General features: G+C 35.0%; 1 protein-coding gene across 1 annotated transcript in view; it reads right to left on the bottom strand.

Moving 5' to 3' along the window:
* MYO16 (myosin XVI) overlaps positions 1-25,242 on the bottom strand; it is a 746,727-nt gene that overhangs the window by 615,907 nt on the left and 105,578 nt on the right. The window lies entirely within an intron of this gene.

Here is a 25,242-nt window from a genome sequence, read left to right as displayed (position 1 = left end):
GGAGGAAAGTCAAAGACAAAGAAAATGATAGAGGGGAAAAAGGGATAAAATTTGGTTTCAGGTCAATATAACAAGCAGCAATTCAGTGTTTATTGTATACAATAATCACTACTCTCTCATGCTACATTTTGGCCAAACAAAATCATTTCTTTTCTGTTCTTCATACATGACAATTTCGTTTCTCAGCTCTTTGCCTTTGCTCAGGCTATCCCCAATGCTTGGAACAAGATTGTTCCTTCCTTCTGCTTTGTAGAATCTCACCTTTCCTTCAAAGGTCAGTATAAGTACTGTCCCCTAAAAGACTCTTTTCTTGATCCTTCCAGGTACTAGTACCTGTACAACATAATGACAAATGTATTTACTTGGGATATATTTAGTTACATATGTACAAGTTGCTTCCTCCAATAGAATGTCAATTCCTTGTAGGTTGACATGTTTTAGGGTTGGTTTTCATTAAGTACCTAGCATGTGTGCTACATAGGAGACACTCAATCAAACCTTTTCATTACCTGGTCAATGGGAGAGGAAATAACAAATTAATACATCTTATTATCTATATACCCCCCAAATCTTCTTGTTTGGTTAGGGAAATTGATAGTATAAAACAATGCTAAAGAGTCCCCAGTCAGTCAATAAATATTTGTTAATTACCTACTATGTGCCAAGCACTGTGTGTTAAACTTATACTAAACATTGAAGAGCACATGCACTAGTAAAGTGCAAAACAACGTATTCCTGAGCTCTGTGGAAATTTATTTTGACTTGGGGACCCTGCCTTTGGGCTGAAATTAAAAAGCCTTAGGCCCTCAGGTTTTCCTGTGAAAGAGGGGCTGGTGCTCCTCCCAGTCCCCCTCCCCCTCCCCCTCCCCCTCCACTTCAGCTGAGCCAAAAAAGCTCCGTGGGCTTTTTAGGATGTCAGGTCAGACCGCTGGGGCAGGAGGGTGGGGAAGAAGCCCCAGATCCCTACACCCTGAGGGAAGCTGCCCCAGAGATCCCAGGCTTGTCCTGCCAGGCCCTAGCATAACACTTGCAGAGGTCCCAAGCGGGCAGCAGGGGGCACAGTCCCCTCAAACCCCACTGGGCACAGCCCTAGTGCAACCAGCAGATTAGCTTGGTGTGTGCAGGGGTGCAGGGATCCCAAGATTTGAGGGGAGAGAAGGAACATATATAGAGGGGAGAAGACAGTGAGGGGGGGGACAGTACAAGGAGGTTGGAGAAGACAGATATAGAGGGCTAGTGAGGCAGTGAAGGGGGGATGCCGGAGGACTAGGAGGATGCAGGGAGGCCGGAAGATTAAGAAGACAGTAAGGGAGGAATGGACAGAAAGGGGGGCTCCAGAGAATAGAGAAAGGAGAGACACTGAAGGGGGCAGATGAGAGAAGACGAACACTAGAAGAAGGTCTGTTGGTATGCAGGAGGAGGCTAAAAAAGTTCCAGGCGTGGCAGATGGAAAGAAATGCATTGGAAAGCAGTCAGGTTGTACATTTTATTTCCCTGTATTTTTATGTTTAAATTGTATCTCATAAATAAATTCTGCTTTGATTATTTAATTAAAAGGCTCTTGTTTGCTTATCAGCTTGGGAACAGCGCAGTTGGGAGAAACTTTATAAAGGGCCCATATTAAATTAATAGCAGACAGCCAGTCAGTCATTGGTCCCCAGATTAGCCCCTTTAGTCAGATTAGTTCTCTGATCAGATATAGCCCCCCAGTTAGATTAGGCCCAGCTAGTCAGTAAAATATTTCCACAGCTCCTTACCAACCATTAGTGAAATCCAGCAAAATTTCATAGAAGAGGAAGTGCTTGGATTGTACATTCAAGAAATTAATTCAAAAGAAGACAAAAGACTATTCTAGACAAAGGCACAGGATTGGGAAAGCAAAGTATACTGAAAAGAGAGAATCAATTCAATTAAACAATCTAAGGTAGCATTGTAGCTAGAGGATTTAGCATAGAGTCTGAAAGACAAGTTCAAATCCAGGTTCAGATACTAATTGTATAATCTTAGGAAAGTCACTTAACCTTGGTCTGTCTCAATTCCCTCAACTATAAAATGGATATAATATTGTCACCTGTGGCAAAGAGTTGTTACAAAGACAAAACAAGGTAATATCTAAGTGATTAGCACAATGCCTGGCACTTAAATGTTATTTTCCTTCTGTTACTCTAACTACTATGTCCTGGAGAAAGACAAAACAAAACAAAACCAGGTTCTGACCTCAAGGAAATTATGTTATACTTGGAGGAGGTAGGAATGGGGATGACATAAATAAGCACATACAATTTATACATAATTAATAAACTATGATTTCAAGAGGACAATGTCAAAAATTAGATCAGAAAGACCTCATGTTCAAATTTGCAAATAGCACATGAATGTAATTTGAAAAAAAATGTTAGGGATTCAGCAGATATGAAAAGGGCATCCATTCCAGGAATGTATGACCATTTGTGCAAAAGCATAATACAGGACAATCAAGTGTCCCAGGAAATGTGGTTTCCTTTTCCCTCTAGATGCACAATAAAGCCAGTTCTATTAATTTTTATTTGATTCTAATGAAAAACTGAGCCATCCTCCTATTTAGCTGAAATTTCCCTTTGTCTTATGGTTTCATTTATAACACTAAGTCAAGATTAATTAAAGTAATTTCTTCTAGTATTATGCCCAATGTTTCATCACAGGACATTTAGTCACAACAACTACAGTAATATTTTACATGGTTTAAAAACCATTTTTTGGTCTTTTCTGTTTCATTTTCTGCCACCATCTTTGCAAAAGCAGATGACAGAAAAATGTGCCTGAAGCTCTCTTTGAATTTTTCTTTGTTTCATGGGGCAAAAAATCCCACAGCAAGTAACCATTTTCTTGGTATTGAGAATCTATATACTTAGCTATGCTACTCCTCAGCAAGTAAGCATAGCCTGTTACCAAGACCATCCAACCATCAGGGCCAATCCAACATGGTAAAACCTTCCAGAGCATGTGCTCTGCATGCAAAGGAGTATAATAAGTAAATTCACCTCATCAAAAAATGAGAAACAATGGAAAATGAGTTTAAAGAAATCTTTCCAGAGATGCAATTAAGCAAAACTATTCCAAGGGCATTCAAAGATGAAACAGAAGGAACTACAAATAAACAAAGAAACAAAACCGTAAAACTTAAATTTCATTTAAAAAATTAACATCAAGGACAATGGAGCAACCTCATTGGGACAATAATATCACAGCTCTTGATGTGTTATGTTGTTGGAGGAAATTGAAATGACACTAAAGGAAATATCCTTACTGACCCACAGTTTTCACCAATATTGTTGTTTGTCCTTCATTCTCAAAGAAGACCATAACATTGGAGTGATGTCATGACTTGCACAGAATTGGATTTAAGTGAGGGAGGGCTATGGAAAGTCACCAACCTCACTCTTTACTACAGAGTCATCTGGGTTCAGTGGCAAGATATATATCAGGGGGCAGCTAGGTGGCGCAGTGGATAGAGCACCGGTCTTGGATTCAGGAGGACCTGAGTTCAAATCTGGCTTCAGACCCTTGACACTTACTAGTTGTGTGACCCTGAGCAAGTCACTTAACCCCAATTGCCTCACACACACACACAAAAAAGATATATATCAGGACAACTGGAGATGGCCCCAGCTGTTTAAGGCAATTGAGGTGAAGTGACCTGACCAAGGTCACACAGCTATTAAAGTGTGTGAAGTCAGATTTGAACTCAGATCCTCCCAACATCGGGACAAGTGCTCTATCCACTGCACCACCTAGCTGCACTCAACCTCCACACTAGCTTTTCTCACTTGCTGATACTTGAAGCTGAGGTATTACAGGCTGGAAGCTTTTGTTGTTTTTGTTTTTTTGTTTTTTTTGTTTTTTTAGTGAGGCAATTGGGGTTAAGTGACTTGCCCAGGGTCACACAGCTAGTAAGTGTTAAGTGTTTGAGGCTGGATTTGAACTCAGGTACTCCCGACTCCAAGGCCAGTGCTCTATCCACTGCGCCACCTAGCTGCCCCCTTGTTTGTTTTTGAAGACTAGAAACCAGTAGCCTGGGAAGTGGCCTCAGGCATTCAGATTAGGTAGGTAAATTAATATTGATGAGAACCAAGAGCTGGCTAACCTTTATGTCTGAACACCTTGTGTCTTTCCATCTCTACTCTAAAATGTTATCTGTGTAACGATTCGAATGACGCCACCTGCTGGATACTTACTGTAGAAGAGTTCTGCCCATGAAGCGAAGGTCTTTGAGGGCAAGACCAGGAGTCTTTTCTTTGGCGGGAGGAAGTGACGCTGACTAGTGGGAGGAGGAAGGAAGAGACTGGCGCTGACTCTGGGGGGCTCTTTCCTCTGGACTCTGGTGGAGAAGGGAGCTAGAAATGCGCTCTCCCTTTAATAGATAGGAATCTAGGCCTTTCTCTCTCTCTTTATCAAATTCTTATTCTCCTTAATAAATGCTTAAAAGTCTAACTCTTGCTGAAGCTTATAATTTATTGGCGACCACTCATTAGATATTTTAGACAGACTAGCTAGAATTTTAGCCCTTAACATCTGTTAGTGGAATATCAATGCAGATCAAAGCATACTTTTTTTTACTATCTTTTTCTTACTTTTTTTTTTAGCCTGTATTTTCTTTTATAACATGACTATTGTGGATTGACTAATATGTTTTGCATGACTGCATATGTATAGTCTATATAAAATTGCTTACCATCTCATGGATGGAGAAGAGGAGTGAGGAAGAGAATTTGGAACTTATTTTTTAAAATAAGTTTTTATATGTAATTGGAGGGAAAATAAAATATTAAGAATGAAAAAAATATAAAGCTATTGCTTAGGGCATGCATAAGTAGTTTTAATAAGAAGACCTATGGTGTCTTGTACATTTCTACTTGAAGAAAATGAAAGCAAAAACAAATGGACTTTACAATAATAATAATAATAATAATAATAATAATAATAATAATAATAATAATAATAATAATAATAATAAAGATGATCTGCAGTTTGTAATAAAGAATTTCCAGATAGAAGGGTTGTTTAAAATTAGAATATTACTTTTTCAAAGTTCAGGAGGGGACACAGAGTATGTTCGTTATTATTTCAATAAAAAATGCCGACCATACAGAACAAAATTTCACAATTTCTTCCATAATATTCTTTTTTTTAATATGGAAATGTTGGGATTTACTAATTAAGAAAAACAACCAAAAAACTTAGGATTATGAGTTCCTCTCTAAATTATTTCCATCATTTAAAATATTTTAGTATTTATATAAAAACACAACGAAGACCAGTCTTTCAGATCAATTTAGATAATAAAAGGAAACTGTTCTCTTCCCTTAGCCAGAATGTGGCATAGAACATTCTCCTTTTGAGTTTGAAGCACAAAAATCACAAAAGGATAGAAATGATTTAGTACTGAATTGATTGAAAAGGCATAAGAGTCATCATGAAACATTTCACATGATATTCTCAAGTAGACAGAGTATTAATGTCAAGAATTCATTGTAAATATCAGAAGATGATTTTGTACTAATCTTAAATTATCTAGCTATTTTTTATGATCATTAGTTTGATTAAGTGACAAAAAATTTACTATCTTGTAATTTGCCCTTTTTTTGGACATGATCATCTACTCCCACTCTTCCACCAATCCAGGGATTACAACAAAGAATGTACTACCCAGCAAAATTAAGTATAATCTTTCAGAGGAAAATATGGACACTCAATGAAATAGTGGACTTTAAAACTTTCCTAATGAAAATTTCAGAACTGAACAGAAAATTATATCTAAAAGTATGAGACTGAAGAGACACATGAAAAGGTAAAAAGGGGGAAAACATGATACTCAGTAAGGTTTGAATGTTTGTATCCCCACACTGGAAGAAGATACTTGTAACTCTTTAGGACTTTATCTTTATTAAGGTAGATAGGAGGAGTACACACAGACTGAAGGTATGGATATAAGTTGATTCTGATGTGATGAATTAAAAAAAAACTTAAGGGGTAAAAAAATGGACTATACTGGAGAAAAGGAAAGGGAAGGCAGGATGGGGTAAATCACATCACATGAAGAGGTACAAAAGACCTATTACAAGAGGGAGAAAGAAGGGAGGAGTGAGCATTGTTTTGACCTTATCTGATTTGGCTCAAAGAGGGAATAACATACACACTCAATTGAGTATAGAATTTTATCTTACACTATAAGGAAGTAAAATGGGAAAGGGGAAAGAAAAGGGTGAGGTGCTGATAGAAGGGGAGGTAAAACTAGGAGTGAAAGGGGAAATGATAAAAGGGAGGTGGGGCTGATAGAAGGGAGGGTAGACTGAGGGAGGTGGTGGCCAGAAACAAAACACTAGTGAGAAGGGACAGGGGGAAAGGAAAAAGTACAAACTAGAAGGAAAATAGGATGCAGGAAATACATAGTTAGTAATCATAACTGTGAATGTGAATGTGATGAAATTTCCTATAAAACAGAAGCAGATAGCAGAGTGGTTTAAAAACCAGAGTCCTACAATAGGTTCTTTACAAGAAACACATTTGAAACAGAGTGATACACACAGAGTAAAGGTAAAAGAATGGAGTAGAATATATTATAATTCAGCTGAAGTAAAAAAAAAAATAAATTAAAAGCAGGGGTAGCACTCCTTATCTCAGACAAAGCAAAAGTAAAAATGTACTTGATTAAAAGAGATAAAGAAAGAAACTACATCTTGCTAAAAGGTACCAAATACAATGAAGTAAAATCAATATTAACACATATACACCAAGTGGTAAAGAATCAGAAATTTTTAGAGAAGGTGTTAAGTGTTGTAAAGTTGCTAAAATTCTAGCTATACTGTCTAAAATATCTAATGCATGGTCACCAATAAATTATAAGCCTTAGCAAGAGTTTTGACTTTTAAGCATTTATTAAGGAGAATAAGAATTTGGTGAAGAGAGAGAAAGGGGCCTAGATGCCTACATCTATCTATCTCAGGGAGCCTGCATTTTTGCTCCACTCTCCACGAAAGTCCTGACAAAAGAAAGAGAACCACCCTTTCTTCATCTCAAAAGCCTCCTGTGAAAACTGGAAACATCCTGTCCCCACACACACCGTTCCCAGCTAATTGGCTGATAGATTTGATAGACAGTACCCACGAGCAAATGTCAGTTCCTGATGCCAAGGAACTGACCACATGGCTTGCCCTCAGATGCCTCATCCTCATGGCAGAGCTTTCCTACAGTAACTCTCCAGCAGGTGGCATCACTCCAATCATTACAGTGTTTTAAAGGAAGAAATACATAACAAAATTATATTAGTGGGGGATCTCAACCTCCTCCTCTCAGAACTAGATAAATATAGCCACAAAATTAATAAGAAAGAAGTTAAATATGATAGACCTCTGGAGAAGACTGAATGGAGATAGAAAAGGATATACTTTTTTTCTCAGTGGTACATGGCACATACACAAAAACTGACCATGCATAAAAATCTCCCAGTCAAATGCAGAAAGGCAGAAATAGTAAATTACTTATTTTCAAATCATGGTGCAATAAAAGTTGTGTAATAAAGGGCCATGGAAAGATAGACCAAAAATTAATTGGAAACTAAATAATCTCATCCTAAAGAATGAGTGGGTAAAACAATAAATCATAGAAACAATCAATGACTTCATCCAAGTTAATTATAATAATGAGACAACATAACAAAACTTATGGGATGCAGTCAAAGCGGTTATTAGAGGAAATTTTATATCTCTAAATGCCTACATGAATAAAATAGAGAAAGAAGAGATTGGTCATGCAAATAAAAAACCTAGAAAAAGAACAAATTTAAAATCCCTAATTAACCACCAAATTAGAAAATATGAAAATGAAAGGAGATTGATAAAATTGAAAGTAAGAAAACTATATAATTAATAAATAAAACTAAGCAAAGATTCTATGAAAAACAATTAAAATAATAAACCTTTGGTTAATTTGATTTTTAAAAAAGAAAGAAGAAAATTACCAGCTTCAAAAATTAAAAGGGTGAACTCACCACCAACAAAGAGGGAATTAAAACAAAACTTAGGAGCTATTTTACCCAACTATATGATAATAAATTTGACAATCCAAGTGAAATGAATGAATATAGACAAAAATATAAACTACCTAGATTAACAGATGAGGAAATAAAATCCTTAAATAAGCCAATTTTAGAATAAGAATTTGAACAAGCCATCCAGCAGCAAGAGATGGAGAAATTCCATTTAAAATAACCATTGACACTATAAAATACTTGGGAGTCTACCTGTCAAGGCAAATCTAGGAACTATATGAACACAATTACAAAACATTTTTCATACAAATAAAATCAGATCTAAGCAAATGGAAAAATGGAAATTGCTCTTGGTAGGCCATGCTAAAATAATAAAAATGACAATTCTACCTAAATCAATTTACTTATTCAGTTCCATACCAATCCACCTACCAAAAAATTATTTCATAGAGCTAGAAAAATAATAAGAAAATTCATAAGGAAGAATAAAAAGTCAATATCAAGGGAATTAATGAAAAAATGCAAAGGAAGGTGGCCTAGCTATACCTGATCTAAAACTATATTATAAAGCAGCAATGATCCAAACTATTTGGGGGGGGGCAGCTAGGTGGTGCAGTGGATAAAGCACCGGCCCTGGATTCAGGAGGACCTGAGTTCAAGTCCAGCATCAGAGACTTGACACTTACTAGCTATGTGACCCTGAGCAAGTCACTTAACCCCCAAAGCCCTGTGCAAAAACAACAACAACAAAAATAATACTCAAAACAACAACAACAACAAAACCCAACACAACTATTTGGGACTGGCAAAGGTGGGTGAGTGGAATTGGTTAGGCAAACAAAACACAGCATTAAATGAATATAGCAGTCTCCTGTTTGATAAACTCAAAGACTCTATTTTCCAGGATAAGAACTCACTATTTGGGGAAAACTGGAAAATAGTATGGCAAAAACTACTTATAGACCAATGTCTTACACCATGCACCAAAGTAAAGTCAAAATAGGTACAAGATCTAGAAATAAAGAGTGATACCATAGGCAAATTAGAAAAGGAAGGAATATTTTCTTGTCAGAACAATGGAGAGGGGAAGAATTTATTACCAAAGATGAGAAAGAGAACATTATGAAATTCAGATTGGATCATTTTGACTACATTAAATTAAAAAGGTGTTGAACAAGCAAACCCAATACAAATAAGATGAAAAGGAAAAGAGATAGCTGTGAAACATTTTTTTACAAATAGTGTTTCTGATAAAGGCCTCATATCTAAAATATAGAGAGAACTGAACCAAATACATAAGAAATTAAAGTTATGTATAGGTATATGAAAAAATGTTCTCAATCATGACTGATTAGAGAAATGCAAATTAAAACTACTCTGAAGTACCACCTCACACCTATCTAATTGGCTTATATGACAATAAATGAAAAGGATGAATGTTGGAAAAGATGTAGGAAAATTGGAACACTAACACATTGTTGTTGGAGCTGTGAGCTGATTCAACCATTCTGGAGAGCAATCTGGAACCATGCCCAGAAGGTTATAAAACTTTGCATATCCTTTGACCCAGCAATGCCACTACTAGGTCTATATCCCAAAGAGATCATAAAAAGAGAAAAGGACCCACATGTACAAAGATATTTATAGCTTTTCTTTTTGTGGTGGAAAAGATTTGGAAATTGAGGGATGCCAATCAATCATGGAGTGATTAAACAAGTTGTGGTATATGAATGTAATGTAATGCCATTGTGCTGTAACAAATGATAAGCAGATGGATTTCAGAAAAACCTGGAAAAACTTATATGAATTGATGCTGAGTGAAATGAGCAGGACCAAGAGAACATTGTTTAGAGTATCAACAACATTGTGTGATGATCAACTATGATAGACTTAACTCTTCTCAGCAATACAATGGTCCAAGGTAATGCCAAAAGACTTGTGGTAGAAAATTCTCTCCACATTCAGGAAAAGATCTATGGCGTCTAAATGCAGATTGAAGCGTACCATTTCCACTTTTGTTGTTGTTGTTTCTTATTCTTCCTTGCATTTTTTTCCTTTTGTTCTCATTCTTCTCTTACAACATGGCTAATGTGGAAATTTAAAAATAATAATCTCTCTTTCTTAGCATGTTGTAGTTTTGTCTTTTTGGACATTATCGTCTATTCCCACTCTCCCCAATCTTGCCCAATAGGACCCAACTATTGCAATCTATCCACTACTATGTTTCTTTCTCCTTATTTTACTGTAAACATATATACATTTAATTTCATCTTCAATTATTTTCATTAATAATGAATCATAAAAAGTCCATCCAACAAATATTCCTTTTGGGAAATACATTGAATTCAACCCCTCTGTAATCTATATTTATCTAGAGTATTTTACGAATCTCCAGGCTTCAACTCTTCTCCATGTCATCATACATAAAAGTATAAGTATCTCACTATAACAAATTCATTAATAGCTCTCAGTTTTCACTATAGCCCCCTGTAGACTTGAATGGAAATCAAAAAAGAAAATTATAAAAAGGAGAGGCTTTCAAATTAAATTTATTATAAATTCACAGTTGACTTTACCTTTGGTTCCTTTAAGACTTTGGGCATATGGACAACTTAAAAGAAAGTATAACTTTTATAGTTACTTTGTCTAGGATAGTGATTTCATTCATTCAAGGGACTGCCTGTATAGGAACTCACTCCATCAATGTGGATCAGTAGGGAAGAAGTTAACTTGTAGGCTTATAGAATTGCCTGGCACACTGAGTTAAGTGACTTGCCCATAGTCACACAACGATTATGTGTCAGAGGACAAAGTAGAACAGAGCTCTTCCTAATTTGAAAGGCACCCCTCTATTTTTCCATATTGCTTCTTGTACCTAATTTATCATCTGACCCAGTTTCAAAGACAAACAAATATGGCATTTTTCTATTGCTAAAATCTGTACAATGTTGTAAAATTTAGTTGTAAGCTATTTGTTCAAGTAGAATCTATGACAAGGGAAAAATCTAACTACATCACCTATTACCTTTGCTTCATTAGTTTAGTAATCTAATGGGATCTCTCTAATCATTCCAATTCACTGACAACTTAAATTTCTCATAGCATGAAAGGATACAATGGAAAGGAAGATATGGTTATCTCTAAGAACCAGAACAGCCCAGAGACTCAAATAAGCAGCTTTGGGTAATGGAAGTTCTTTTGCTATTAGAAAACTAAATGCTAAAGTTGCCACATTTAAATTTGTATTTACTGACTCATCACATTTGGAATAAGTAGCAGAAGAGTTAAAGTTCACTCACATTCTATACAACATTCTCCAGATTTTGTATTAATAGAAAATGGTTTGTTTTCAAAATCCTGTATTGGGAATTTTAAAGTAAATTTATTTTTATCTGCTTTTGTTCAAGAATAATTTTGTTAGGGGAGTATGGGGCTTTTCTTCATTTCTCTCATAATAATGAATTTATTCATGGATATTTCTATGAAATCAGTTATGAGATTTTAATATTTGGTTTTAGGATGTACCATGAGAACTAAACATAGCAACTTCTGGAATTTGGCAATGCAAAAGAGGAAAAGTTTCTGGGTTCAAAAACCCCAAGAATACTCAATACATTATAGACATATGAAAAGCTCACTAATGTATTATGACAGATTAATGCTAAAGGCAAAGCACTGCTCCAACTAAGTGTTTGCAGAGACGATATTGCTGCTCCTAATGCTTGGGTGAGCTGGAAGTCACCAACTATAAGCTTGTGAGGAAGATGAATCATAACCTGGTCATAACATCTGCCTTACTACTGAATCCAAAAGTCCTTCAGGATTTATTATTTGCTCTGCTATTTTACCTTTACAACTTTCAGAGTAGTTTACCTTTCCCAACCAATGAGTATCTATTTTGTTTTCCTCCACAAACAGCATTTTTATGAATATTTGGGGATGTATAATGTCTTTCTTTTTGTTAGTGACATACTTAGGGTTATATTCTTAGGAATTGAATATCTATCTCAAGGGAGATGCATATTTTTCCCTTGAAAAACCAAATAGTCAGTCAACAATCATTTCTTAAAGACTTACTACATTCCGGGCACCATGCTAAATCTTAGGATACAAAGAAAGGCAAAACCAAACCAAACAATAACTTATTCTCTCAAGGAGTTGATAGTCAAATGATGGAGAAAACATACAAAGATACATAGAAACAAAATACATACGGGATAAAAAATTTGGAAAGCATAATTTAAATTGTTTTTAAAATAGTTCTATTGATTCACTAATATTTCATTAATGTTTCTGACTTTACAGAACCTCTCAAATATTATCACCCTTAGTTATCTTTGCCAATTTCCTGGATGCTGGGTGCTAACTTCCCAGGTATTTTTTTTCTGGTATTATTAGTCATTTGGAACATTTTTTCCATATGATTATTAATAGCTTGCAGATCATTTAAAAATATTTTTCCTATTCTTTGACTACTTTTCTTTTGGGGAAATAGCTTTCTGTTAGTTATCTACATACCTTAGATTCAAAGCTCTTACCTTATCCAATATATTTGATAAAATTATCTCTCCCACACACTCTCACAATTGACTATTTTTCTTCTTTAGATGTATTAATTTTGCATGTGTTTTTCAATTTTATATAATGAACATTTCCTATTTTATCTTTTATAATTGCCTTTATCCCTTAATTTTTTGTTTATAGAATTCTTGTCCTACCCACAGTTGTAAAAAGTATATGATTCATTATGTTTTTTTTTCCATATGTAATTCTTAATATTCAGGTTGCATATACACCTTGAATTTATTGTGGAATACAGTGTAAACTGTTGGACTAAACCTAATTTCTATCAGATTACTTTATGTCTTTCTCAGAAGTTTTATCAAACAATTCTTTCCTAGGTGATATTCATTTTGGGGTTTATCAAATACTTATATTGAACTCCATTATGTGTTATTCTCCCTTGCCTAGTTTATTCCATTTATCTATTTTCTGATGGAGGCAATGGAAGAAGGGTTATTCTTGGAAATGGAATATCTCAGTTTTCTAGAACTCTACCACTTAGCAGAGAGCTTGGCATCGAGTAAGTGCTTAGCAAATGCTTTTACTTTCATTTATTTAAATGAATCAACTACCTCCAGACTTATATTTATAAGTTTATACAGTCAAATATGTTCAATTTGGGCTTCTGTCAGTTACTGGTAGTGTAACCTTGGTTAAGACATTGTAATTCTGCAGGTCTTAATTTCTTCATTTGTAAATCAAGGAACTTGTACTAAACCAGTGGTTCTCAAACTTTTTCAGTCTCGGGATCCTTTTACACTTTTAAAAATTATTGAGGATCAGGGCAGCTAGGTGGTGCAGTCGATAGAGCACTGGCCCTGAAGTCAAGAGGACCTGAGTTCAAATCCAGCCTCAGACACTTAACACTTACTAGCTGTGTGACCCTAGGCAAGTCACTTAACCCCAATTGCCCACCAAAAAAAAAATTATTGAGGACCACAACAAGCTTTTGTTCATATCAGTTACATAGGTAAGTAGGTATGTTCTAGTGCCAGCTTCTATGGGCTTAGAGGAGAATCAATTTTTAAATGTTCATTTGGAGCATTTACACATTAGAGATTGGCTAATACTACTAATTAGGACTTGAGTTATGGTTTTAAAATTATATAAACCAAAGAAATTATGAAGAAAATAATAATAATCAAGAATAAATTTAAAAGTGTGACAAGCATACTTAATACTTGTTTTGGAGAAATGGATACTAACTATTATCAGGAAACCCCTGGTTTATCAATAACTATCAAAATAGAAATTAAAAGCAACATATTTTAAAATAATTGTTTTAAAATAACAATGTTTGCATAAATACTTTTATGAAAAATAACTTTTCCAAAGAAAAAATTCTGAGAAAATTGCTGTTGCTTTATGTATTTTGGCAAATCTTTAATGTTTGGCTTCACAGGAAAAAAAAAACTGCATTCTTTTTTTTTTCTTTTCAGAATTTTATTATCCAAATTACATGTATAAGAAAATTTAGACATCAATTTTTTAAAACTCTGTGTTCCAACTTCTCTTCCTCCCTTCCTTCTCACCCCCCCCCACCCCAAGAATTCAAGCAATTCGATGTAAGTTATAAATAAAGAGTCATGGAAAACATCTCTACATTAGCTAGGTTGTGAGAGAAAACTTAAAAATGAAACTTCAGATTAAGGAATTGTCAAAACATGTGTTTCGGTCTGTTTTCAGATACCATCAGTTCTTTTTCTGAAGGTCTATTGCAATTTTCATAAGTCCTTCAGAGTTATATTGGATCATTGCCTTGCTGAAAATAACCACATGCTTCCCAGCAGATCATCTTATACTGATGCTGTTATTTTTGAATACAGTACATTTCTCTCTGCTTCAGTTCATGTGGATCTTTCCAGGTTTTTCTGATAGCATCCTGTTCATCATAACTTTTATACAGTACCTTAAACCTGATAAAGAATTTTCTTCACAATGGCCCAGCAGAGTAGGTACAATATGTTTTGTCACTGTAGTCAATCACCATAACTATTTCCCTCCATCTTATTCCCTTCCAATGACATTTACACTATGTTCTATCTTATTTTCCCCTATTCCTCCTCAAAAGTGTTTTGCTACTGACTACCCCTTCCCCACTCTACCCTCCCTTCATTCATGCTTCCCTCCTTACCCTCTTCCCATCCTACTTTCCTGTAGGGTTAAGTAGATTACTCCTCCCAATTGTGTGTGTATGTTATTCCCTCCTTGAGCTCACTCTGATTAGGTTAAGATCTTTGAGCTAATTCTGTTTTCTAAATTTTTCTTCCTCCGGCCCTCCTCAACTCTCCTTCTGAAATCAAGTTATTTAGTATATGTCATACATGTGCTATTATGGAGAACATCTTCACCTTCCTTGAAAGTGTTTTGCTTTTTAGAGCTCCCTACCCCAAACTTTCCTTCCTTCCTCCCCCTCTTCTCCCACCCCGTTTATCTCCTTCCTCTCCCACTTTTCCTCAGGGCAAAAATATCTTACTATATCCACTTGAGTATGTATGTTATTCCCTCTTTGAGCCAATTCTGATGATAGTAAGATTCATTCATTCCCCCACTCCTTCCTCCTCTTCCCCTCCCCTCCATAAGCTTTTTTCTTGTTTCCTTCATGTGAGCTACCTCTCCTAAGTCCACCTCTTCCCTTCCCCCTCCCCCAGTCTATTCATTCTACTGCTCAACCCTATTTTGAAGATGTCATCTTGGGTTAGCTAGGTGGCACAGTGGTAAAGCATGAGCCCTGGACCCAGGAGGCCCTGAGCCCAAATCTGGTCCCAGACATAAGACACCCCACCCTGTTTGCCTCCACAATGAACAAGGATAAACAAAAAATTAATGGTTTACTGATATCATCCATTCATATTCAGTTCAGACCTATGTCCTCTGTGTATTCCTTACTGAGCAAGTTCTTATGAGTTGGAAATATTATCTTCTCCTGTAAGATTGTAAAGAGTTTAACCTTTTAATGTCCTTAATGCTTTCTTTTTCCTGTTTACCTTTTTATGCTTCTCCAGGGTCTTGTATGTGAAAGTCAAATTTTCTATTCTGTTCAGGTCTTTTCATCACAAATGCCTGAAATTCTTCTTTTTCATTGAAGTACCATTTTTTCCTCTGAAAGTTTATAGTCAGTTTTGCTGGGTATGTGATTCTTCCTGTAGTCCCAGTCCCTCTGGAATATGATAGTCCATGCCCTCCAGTCCTTTAATGTAGATGCTGCTAGATCCAGAGGTCAGGATTATCATTCTAAAAGAAAAATCCCCCTGACTCTCAGGAATATTTCCACACCCCACCCCCAAAAGGAACTTTCCATTGCCACTTGGTCACCCCATTTATAATCTATAAAATCTTTGGACCTTCTTCCATTGGAGAAGAAAGATATCTCTATGCCATCTCCTCTACTGGAAGCAAAGTCTTTCACTTCCCTATTGGTTCTATTCACCAACACCCAAATAAAAGATCATTTTATTCTAATTGGAATTTGTATAAGTTGTAATTCTTTAAAGAGGAATATCTATAGATCCCCACCACCTATGTCCCTCATGACAATGGACAAATAATATCTTAGTGTTATTCTAAAAATGTTTTTGAGAGGGCAGCTAGGTGGCACAGTGGATAAAGCACAAGTTTGGATTCAGGAGGACCTGAGTTCAAATCCAGCCTCAGGCACTTGACACTTAACTGTGTGACCCCGGGCAAGTCACTTAACCCTCATTGCCATGGAAGAAAAATGTTTTTTGACCTTCTAACTCCCTACAATCCTCTTGTGGAATTGTAGGCATTTTCAAACCATACTTTATGCCTTCACACTACAGTTGCACAAGAGGCTAGTCAATGGATTGAGGAAAAAAAAAGAAAAAGAAATGCCTTTTTTTTTGGGGGGGGGGTTGAGGCAATTGGTGTTAAATGACTTGCCTGGGGTCACACAGCTAATAAGTGTCAAGTGTCTGAGTTCAGATTTGAACTCAGGTCCTTCTGACTCCAAGGCTGATGCTCTATCCACTGTACCATCTACCTGCCCCAACCACCTTCAAAATTTATGATTATGTGATAAAATCACTATATGCTACAATAAAACATAATGTCCTTCTAGGTATGACTAATACTTTTAAGTTTAGTCTGTATTATTGATATTTTCTTCATAATTTCTTGGATTTAACACCTGGCTCCCGTCCATTCAAGTGTTATGTCTCCTAAGCAATCTTTTCTAATCATTTTAGCTCTTAATACGCTTTCCTTCCTCAAAGTAGCTTCTACTTGATTATCTAGGTACACAATGTATCTCCAGGAGAATATAAGCTGCTTGAGGGCAAACTCTATGTTTTTGTCTTTTCATTCCCAAAGGCTAGCACAATGATTTGGGTATAGCAACTCTTTAATAAATATTTGTCTAATTGAATTGATTATTTCTTTTTCTGCATTTAAAATTGTTCAAAAACATAATAATCCTTCTACATAAAACTATATAAGGGGCAGCTACGTGGCACAGTGGATAGAGCACCGGCCCTGGACTCAGGAGGACCTGAATTCAAATCCGGCCTCCGACACTTAAGACTTACTAGCTGTGTGACCCTGGGCAAGTCACTTAATCCCAATTGCCTCACCAAAAAACAAAACAAAACTATATAACAAGCCAATTGACTTAGCTCAAGAAACTTCCCAACACAAAGAGTATTCCATTAAATAAGTAGTTTTGAAATAAAAATCACAAAAAGCTACTTAAAGCATTAAAAGAATCATCTTTCCTTTGTGTGATTGCATAAAGGATAACTTAACTGCATTTTCCCTAGTTTAATATCTAGTATTCCTTTAGAGATGTCTCCCTTAATCTGTTGGAGTTATAGAAAAATAGCTGGCATAGTATTTTGAATTCATTTATTTATTCATTTGTTAAGCATTTATTATGCACCTATCATACACAAGGCCTTGTGGTCAACACTGATGAGAGTAAAAAGACAAAGAAGTAATTGTACCAAAAGTGAAGGAACTTACTTTCTACTGCATCCAGGTAAATTGAAGGTCATTGTGCTTTTCAAACTATTTCAATATCTTTATCAAGAAAACTCCTCAAAAAGGGTCACAAAGAGTCAGACATGACTCAAAATGACTAAATAACAACAAAATGTATTCTTTTTATTGCTCTCTTTGTGAAAATAAGGTTATTCTATTAGCTTTGCTTTAAATCAAGTGGTTTAAACCAATTGGTTAAACAATTCATATTCATCATAAAGATGGTTAGAATGTGAACAAGAGTCTGTTTTGTGGTCATAATTAGACGTGGCCCATATTGGATAGAGAAAATATCTTACTCTTCCCATTACTAAAATGAAATTCCTTGGAATTTGATGAAATATCTTCAAATTCCTTAGAACTTATTTGATCCTATAAAAACCAGAGACTACCACATTAATTTTCATATAATAGAAATTTAAAATATCTAGCATTGGAAGGGATTTCTTAAAAAAACACTATCAACTGTAATGTTCTATTTAATCCAATGAATCCATTCTCAAACATATCTGACCAGTGGGCATGTAGTTTCTTTCTGACTTTTTCTAAATAGCATGACTTACTACCCACATTTTCATCTACACAAAAGCACACTGAATTTTTTGCCACTATGTCACATTGCAAGAGAGTATTTAATAATATGAGACATTTTGACTTTATAAGTATTTCCTGCCTATTGAATATTTATACTTCAGATTCCTTTCCCACAGATATATTAGCTTGCATTTTCAGAGGTGAATTACATTTATGATTTCTACCCATGTTTCAAACATTAATATCTAACTTCATATTGCAGTAGAAACTCATTATAACATGTCTTATTGCTACTTAGAGTCAGTCATATTGCTGGTTAGATCATATGTTCCAAATATTAATCCCTCACAGAATCAAAACTTGAAGATAGCAGGATTTTCCTATAAAATAAATCATTATTTTTTCTCTCAACAACAGTATTATTTTATTTATTTATTTTTTTTAGTGAGGCAATTGGGGTTAAGTGACTTGCCCAGGGTCACACAGCTAGTAAGTGTTAAGTGTCTGAGGCCCAATCCGAACCCAGGTACTCCTGACTCCAGGGCCGGTGCTTTATCCACTGCACCACCTAGCTGCCCCAACAACAGTATTATATTGACACCATGTTCCTTTGCTTTAAAAAATTTATTTCATGAGAATTACATTAAATGGTACAATTAGCCTAATTTTACTTCATATTTCTGCTATTCAATATAGCTTTTATTAATTCTATAGTGTTTTATGATTTCTATAGTGTTTCTTTTCTGTTATATTACCTTAAATTATTAGTCAAGCCATATTTATACTTAAGCTCTTTTTAAACTTCATTGATTTATTCTATAATGAGCCAGTTTGCTGTAGATAAAAGAGCAGTGAATTTTAAATAATAAAGGTGTGAGTTCAAATCCTGATTCTAAATAAATCCCTTTATTTCTCTGGACTCTCAATTTTCTTATCTGTTAGATGATTTGAACTTCCAGAAGTGGGTACATCTGGATCCTGAGTAGTGCAAGGAATGAATCATCTGAAGTCATTGCATTATTTGAATCCCCACTGCATATTTCCATTAGCTTGGCACCAGTTATCTTATTTTGTATAATTATAACTTCGAATAGTAAAAAATTTTAATACATTCTATAATTTCAACAGATTTTTCTTACATTAGTAGGTATCTAGCTATACTTAGTTTAGGCTTTGAGTCCATGTCATATGAACATCATTCAAAGAATGTGGGGTCCTTTGGCATGGAGATCAAAAAAACTTTATATTGTTTAGGGTAGGTAGGAGAAATGATGGGTATTTTCAAGTAGGGCTTGTGGTAAAAGATGGAATTTGGCAGACTGATTGGGATGGGCCACACCTAGTCTGAGGAGAGTGGTTTCTCCTGCTGACATCAGCAGCATACATCCCTCAAGAAAGGCCAAGTGTGGCCTATTCCAATCAGTTTGCCAAATTCCATTTTTGTCATATAGGGCAGAACTAGGGGCAAAGAGTAAAGTTTCAGAAAGGCAAACTAAGGCTTAAAATGTCAGAGGAAATGCCCTAACAATTAAAGCTATCCAAAAGTAGAACTGGCAATTCTTGAAAGATGGTGGTTTCTCCCAACTTGGAAGTCCTCAATAATATTTTGAATGACCACTAGTTAGGTATTATATACTGAAGATAATTTTTATTTATGGGCTGTAAAAAATTACCACTGAGGTCCCTTCCAACTATCAAATTTTGTGATGCTATAGCAAGATGATTAGTAAGATCCCTTCCATGTCTTACTTCTATGGTATCATGAATAAGAAAAATTAATATTTCAAAGTTTACTATCCAAGTATGGGACTTAAGAAAAGTATTAAAATATACATTTTACTTCAACAATCCCTCCCAAAAAGACTATGGATAGTGGTGTTATATATTTAGAGGGAATAACATCTTTGGGTGAGAAAAAAGTTTAAATGTGATTCTGGTGTGAATTTGCTGTCATTATTGTGGTTATTCAATGTAGCAATATGTGTGAAGCACTGAGAAAAAAAAGGATGAAGAGAATGTTTTCATCACTAAAATACTGAGTGAATTTAATTGTCAAAAAGAGTTTTAAGAAATATGTTCTTAGAGAATTGAATTTGTGTCTAATCATAGCCATCTCTATGGTATGGATAGAGGGGGAAAAATAAATTTACTAAAACTTTATTATATATTTAAAAGGAATAGCAAGTTACCCATAAGATTTGTAGTTTCTTATGCAATCTTTTTTTTGTAAATTATGCTATGTTATGGAAATTCATGTTTTATTTTATAAATAAAAATAAAAATTCAACAAATAAGTGGATTGAAATATTATCATATGGAGAAGAAAAGCTGTCAAGAAGGTAACCTGAAGAGATTTTTTGAGAGATTCTGAATGACCATTTGGAAACAATTGTGTTTCCTGGTGTGTGAGAATCAGAGTGCCACCCTGAGGAAAAAGCATGTGATTAGCATCCAGACAATTACATCTTCATAAGTCATGCCAATCACTACTACCAGCCAAGGTGTGTGTGTGTGTGTGTGTGTGTGTGTGTGTGTGTGTGTGTGTGTGTGTGTGTGTGTGTAGGGACCTGGCCTCAGCAGCCCACAGAGGGCTTCTGCTCCACAGAGGGTAGAATGTCTTTCCTTTGTAGGAGGCCAGAGGATTGGTTGCAGGCACAGGGAGCGAGGCTGTTGTTTTTCTTTTTTCCTTTCTTTCTACATGTGTTCCTTTTACTAACCCCTAATATACTTTGACAAATACTGAATGCCCAAAGATTGGTGCTATACCTTTCTAATTTAAGACGAACACTCATTAGATTTTTAGACATCACAGTTAGAATTTTTAAGCTTCTAAGGTGGAAGTGTTAGAATTTGTAGTTGATATAACTTCTGGCTGTTATATTTCTCACAGCTTACACAATGTTGAAATAGTTAAGTGTGTCTTTGCACTCTTTGTTACACTATTAATAAAGCATGTAATTAGTTTTATTAATTTTTTTAAATTAAAAAAATTAAGCATGTAATCAATAAAATTGGTATCCTTTAAGCCTGTGAGAACAGGGATTTTGAGACCAGGAGTGGTGAAGGAAAAGCTTGGGAAAGAAGTTTTTCTGCTTTATTTATAAACTGGAGTAGGAGTTATGGGAAAGTTATTAGAGAAGAGGCTTCTTTGGGTTATATATAAGCTGGGTTGGGAGCTTTGAGCCATTTTATTAATTAATGAGAAAGAATAATCATTTCTGGGGCAGGTAGGTGGCGAAGTAGATAGAGCACCGGCCTTGGAGTCAGGAGGACATGAATTCACTGGCCTCAGACACTTAACACTTACTAGCTGTGTAACCCTGGGCAAGTCACTTAACCCAAATTGCCTTACCAAAAACCAAAAAAGAATAATCATTTCTATTACTTTATAAAAAATATCAGAACAATCCTTGGCTGTCTTAGAGCACAGGATGAGAATAAATAAGGAAACAAACCTGTAGCAATTAAAGAGAAAGGTGACCACTCCATGTAGGCTATATATAAGGCAGCATTGACTCAAAAACTATTAAACAAATAACTATAATTCAAAATAAAATATGATAAATTTCAGAGTTATATAGTATTAAATTTAGAGATAGAGAGAACTTTAAAATGGGGAAGGAATTTTGGAGGGAATGTTTCATGAAAAAGTTTCATGAAAGAGAAAGCATATGAACTGGCCTTTGATGTTTTCAAACAGCTTGAGATAGAATGGAAAGTTCTTCCAGGTAGAGGAAATATAAGGAACCATAGAAAAGAAGCATGGAAATGTAGAATCTGCAGAATATGTATTCCATAAAATGGTCTGGTATAGTCAAGCTAGTTATACTTTTTCTGTAACATCAATATGCATTGTACCACTGATTATATTCAGTGATAGTTAAGAACAGAAATCTTAAGATAACCAGCCCACTACTTCAGATGCTCAAACCACATGGCCCTACTTCCTTACTACATGATACAAGAGCCTATATTTATAGGAAATCTTTAAAACTTTTACTGCTTTCATCTCTAGTGGATGGATATTTCTTAACTAAAATAGAATCTTCCCTTTCTGATTTTTTGAGATGACAAAGTAATAGTCTCATACTCACCTGTTCTAATATAGTGAGTGACATTCTAAATATATCTTTTCTCCTTTCATCTCATGAGACTTTAAGGAAATGAACAGAGAACCCACTATGAAGGTTTGTTTATTTCTAGTAAGAAAATTTTCTCCCCTCCCCAAAAAGAAATTTCATTTAGAAATTCAATACTTCAGCATTTCAGCATTCAGCATTTCAGAGCTTCATAATAAAGAGTTTTTGTCAAAATAGCAATACAAAGTACATTTAACATCATATTTTAACAGCAAGGCAACTTAAAGACTCAAAAAACCCCAATTTTATAATACCTGTGAAATAAAATATTTAAGTCAACATTTTCATTTTTGATGTGTGAAAGAATTTGTGCTTTGAAATATAGTGGCAAACTCAATCCCCTTAGAAGACTTGGAAGGATTCTATTTCCAAAATAGATCTTCTTTTGGTACTAAAATGGCCACACATAATAAGTATATTTGTAATTTTATATTAATTCTTTTAGTGAGGAAAACACAACTAGCATTAATATTCCTTCTTAGTGAAGCCCCATTCACAAAGAAAAATCATTATTTTCTTATTATGTTAGTAACCAATTTTATATTCCTAACTCAAAGATTCTCTTTTTGCTTGCTCACTCAAAGCTGAGTCTCTCAAAGACATTTCTTACCTTCCACAAAAATTCACACTACTCAGATCATCTTATCTAAGTGGAATTCTTACAGATACCCATCTTTGTTCAATCTAAGTAGGACTTGGTGAAAAATAGATTCTTTTTTATATATTGCTGGAGGTAGAATGATATGGGAGTGCTGACATGATCAAAGTCCCCCATCCCCTCTTTAGAATAGGCCCACCTCTCATTATAATATTCATTTTCGCATTGATTATTCACCAATGAGCATTGATCTCCACTTGGGGAATACCCACTTTTCCAAAGATATTTAAAGCATTCAGAATCTGCACTAGGGTTCTTTGGCTATTTAAGACCACTGACTTTAATTTATTGATTATTTGTTTGCCTAATTAAGAACTTGATTATTAATTACCCAGAAAGTCAGTCTCACAGGGTTGCATAGAACTCAGTTTAGATAATATTCTCTTAATTTGCTGAGAAAATTGCACTTAGAAATGTGTACCAAATAAAAATTAAATTAAAAATGCACATATATTCAAAGCAGACTAGTTTAGCAATTCTTTTCTTTCTAGTCCCCTCCCCCACATTGTGCTTTTTCCTCACTGACATTAATGTAGAGATGTGGAATTATAGGCTAAGTGCTTCTAATGTGTTAGGTTTACAAGTTCAGAGTGCCCAGAAGGATGAATAAACAATAAAGCACCAAAAGTTGACACTTTGGATGGCTAAATTGCCTCCTTTACTACCTGAGGCATTTTGAAACCCTGCAATTTTGAATCATTGGCAACATGCAATTTGTCATTTGTTCTTATTTACTCTTTTGCTGACCCAATATAAAGAATATTGTTGCAGAGATAAAACTCCTTTTCTTTTGCCCTACATGGATCTATACCACAGTCCCTTGATGATTTTATCCCTCTTATTCTCATCTCTAATCCTTTTATTTCAATAAATTCTTATCATTTCCTTCATCTGATTTTCCTAGTCCACACTAAGTTCTTGGTGCCTGAATTAATTCCATTCCCAATCTTCTAGGTTCAATTTATGGGTCTCACCTCTTCAAATAACTATAATTTTTTACTACACCATGAAGCTTTTCTGACTAATGTAAAGTCCTGATTTTCTATCCTGATCATGTTAGAAAAATGGACATATATTTTAAGGCAACCATGAAATATCATGTTAATGAACCTCTTAAAAATATCCTGATTGCAAAATCTAGTATATAAATGAGAAGAGACTAAAAGAAAGAAGAAAAACTTTAAATACAAAAGAAATGGGGATAGATGAACTAGTTTCATGAAGCCATTTATATATATATATATATAATTTATAGATAAGGAAAGCACTACCCCCCCACTAAAGTAATGTATAGCTTATAGTTTGTCAATTACTATGCAATGCTATGCTATGCTATCCTATGTACTACTACTACTATTACTACTACTATTATTACTACCACCACCACCACCACCACTACCACCACTACTACTACTACTACTACTACTACCGCTACCACTACCACCAGCAGCAGCAGCACTACTACTACTACTACTACTACTACTACTACTACTACAATTTAATATTTGAAAAGCTCTTAAAAGTTTGCAAAGCCCTTTACAAATATCTTGTTTTATCCTCAAAACAACCTTGGGAGATAGATGTTATTATTTCTCCCAATTTTAAAATGATGAAATTGATATAGGCAGACATGAAGTTACTTGCTTAGGGTCAAAGCTAGTGACCACATCTGAGTCTGATTCTTGGTATAGAACTATATCCACTGCACCACCTAGATGCCTCCTTCATTCCTTCATTCCTTCCTTTGCTCCTTCCTTTCTTCTCTCCTCCATTTATTATATTCAAATAGTGTCATCCATCCTGTTTCTTTTTTTCTTCCTTTTCTTTTTAATCCACTGAACAGAATTGCCCCAATTTCACTATATATGGGACTAAGGGATATTCTATAAATTTCCAAGACAATTTGTCACAAGTATACAGAAACAAGAGGAATATTTGTAGCAGGTACTTAATAAATGTTTATTTATTGAAAGATAAATCAAGGATATGCTAAGGTCTATTGGAAATTTCTTCTGAATAGATTATTCTTATATGGTTAGATAGGATTATTTTACATACATGTTAGTACAGGTATTGTTCTAATGGTTTTAACTTGCTCGTTTGGCAATAAGTATAATGCGGCACTGCACTTAAGAGATCAAACAGCATATGTAATTACACTAATAATGAGTGCACTATACTAAACACATCATATAAACCTAGTCATTTTCAGGGAAAGGGTGCTTAAACCAATGTTTCCACTTGTGTAGGGGAATGCTACCTTCTACCAATGCAAATATGCACTTCTTCAGCAGGAGAAATAGTGGTTTTCCTCTCTTGGAAGA

The sequence above is a fragment of the Dromiciops gliroides genome, chromosome 3 (assembly GCF_019393635.1).
Source record: "Dromiciops gliroides isolate mDroGli1 chromosome 3, mDroGli1.pri, whole genome shotgun sequence".
Classification (NCBI taxonomy): Eukaryota; Metazoa; Chordata; class Mammalia; order Microbiotheria; family Microbiotheriidae; genus Dromiciops; species Dromiciops gliroides.
Note: the sequence above shows the minus strand (reverse complement) of the source record. Positions and strands in the feature narration are given on the sequence as shown.